The sequence below is a fragment of the Echeneis naucrates genome, chromosome 13, assembly GCF_900963305.1.
Source record: "Echeneis naucrates chromosome 13, fEcheNa1.1, whole genome shotgun sequence".
Lineage (NCBI taxonomy): Eukaryota > Metazoa > Chordata > Actinopteri > Carangiformes > Echeneidae > Echeneis > Echeneis naucrates.
Window position 1 is genome coordinate 759,882 of NC_042523.1, and position 2,608 is coordinate 762,489.

Sequence of the window (2,608 nt, forward strand, 5' to 3'; positions counted from 1 at the left end):
CATGTGCAAAATGCATTGATGTAACTTTGCTATGATTTGGCACTATATAAATAAATTTGATTTGATTTCATGATGATGAAGATGACTAGTCACGATGTCAATAACTGCAGTGATCATAACAATAACCGAGTTGTAAGTTGTCTATTAATCATGTATTGTCATTTATTATTCATTCTTATATAAATTTTCCCTGATGTTGATTGTTCTCTGTTCTCCAGTCACTTCTCTGCAAAGTAGAATAATAACAGGAACTGTTTTAATAGTCTAATTGTGGTGATAAGGGCTGAACCGTGAGACTGTATTATCAGTTGCCTTATCTGTCACACATACAAGCGTGTGCACACACCCATACAAAACAAGGCATTCCTGCTCCATTAAATCAAACTAAGCTTGGAAAAAATAAACCCAGTCTAAAAATGTACTGTATATCTGACCGACTTGAATTGTGTGTTCAGTTTATCTCTCAGCAACACCATGTCAGCTGCACACAGATTATTATTTAGAATAATGATAACCCATGTGTTATCATATTTATGTAAATAGATGGTCAGCTTGTGTCAACAAATCTGAATCATGGGGTTTGATTAAATGTTCACTTTCTATCTTAAAAACATGTCAACCAGGAAATTGAGATACACAATGAGACTAACTCTTGGGGGAATTCAAATCAAATAATAAAACCATGAAAATGTTGACATGACAAAAAAATATAATCACTCACGTACATTCATGGGTAAACTGTAAACTGTGAGTAGATAATTCTGCAAAAGTAATTTTCTACAACATAAATAAGCAAAACTCAAATGATCACTTCATGATTGTATGACACCATTAACCTCCATACAGTCTCCTTTCCTGAGTTACAGCACTGTATGATGGTGACAGTACCACAGATCATTATGACATCCTTTGACGTTGTGGATATCTGGCTCAGACATTTCTCTAAAATGTCGTAGTAATGTGCATACATTTTCTTTAGTTATAATCAAACATATTTTGTGATGTCGCAGTTACATTGACCTTTACCTATTAGTAACTGCTTTATTAACCAATAATTGAGCTTATAAGCCTAATATAAATGATAAGTGGTTGACAGACTTTTGTAAAAAGAGGGAACATTTGAAATCCACAGTGACTGACCTCTGGCTTTAGTGACACGGATGGTGGATTGGCCTTTTTGAGTGTGAAAACTCTTCACACAGTTTTTTTCTGTGGATGATGATGATGATGCGTTGAAATAGGAGGTGACAATTTGAAGTTTCTTCCTTTCCTTCTCAATGTGCTTCATTAGCAGGGCAGCCATCTTGTTGCCTCTTCCTCCCTGAGACAGAGTCTTCCCCAGCAGCACTGCTTGTGCCTCTCTAAGACTGTCATATAGATAGAAATAAAAAATACATCCACAAATAGTTAATGTACAAGGAAATATACACAATCGCTGTGTCTCAATTTAGTGATGATAGCAAAGACCAGTAGAGAGTGTGAGAATTAGTCAGTATTGTGTTTCACTGTGTAATTGGCCAAACCAAAGACCTTAATATCAAATCAAATAAGACTTATTTGTATAGTGCCAAATCATAACAAAATTACATCAAGGCACTTTACATATAGAGCAGGTCTAGACCAAACTCTTTTTTGGTCTAATTATTTAAAGAGACCCAACAGATCCCTTGATGAGCAAGCACGTGGTGACAGTGGCAAGGAAAAACCTCCTTTAAGAGGCAGAATCCTCTAGCAGAACCAGGCTCGGGGGGGCGGCAAATGGCTCAGTGTCTTTCCATGTTACCTATATCTCATCAGTACTTTCACATTTCTCAGATGCAGCTATTCAAAAGTACATTGGTTTTGTGTTAGGGTTAGATCCATGTGGGTTTATTCAAAGCCCTCTTTCCTCTTTTTAGAAATAGAGGAATAATAGTAATAAGTAAGAATAAGAAATGCGAGCAATAACAATAGTGACTCAGGGCGCTGCCCTGAGTAAAAAAGGCTGTTTCTAAGCCCCACTCTCACCAGCGCCAATCACTGCTGCTACTACAGTGCAGCTAAACAAGGCAATCAACAGGTACACTCCAACCACAGGAGGGAGGGGCAGGCCCACAAAGCACACACACACACCCTGTGATACTATTCAAAAATCTAAGAAGGGCTGACATTTTCATAAAACATGAACTGCGATTGTAGTAATAACTGTAGTAGCTATCAAAAAGCCTGTTGTGCGATCCGTTTAAACTTATCATTAAACTGTCATACTTTGTCACAGAAACGTGGTTCAAAGTAGTGTGGCTCCAAAGAGGGGTGGGTTTGAGCTCAGGTCATCTCAGGACCAGCGGTTGCCAGGGTGATATGAGAATATGAAGTTTGTTCAGAAGTCAAAATTCCCCCAGAATTTCGCTTGTTTCAGGCCCGTGGCACTAAATAAGAAAAATAAGAATAAGAAACGCTAAAAATAACAATAGTGACTCGGTGCAGGCCCTGAGGCATTAATAAGAAACCGCTAATAAGTAAAATAAAAAGCTACACCACTCAAATAAAATCAGGAAAGGCTCTCAAACAAAAATATGTAAGTTAAAGGTTTAAGAAGGGATTTTAAAGAAAGACTTTACTGACTCAG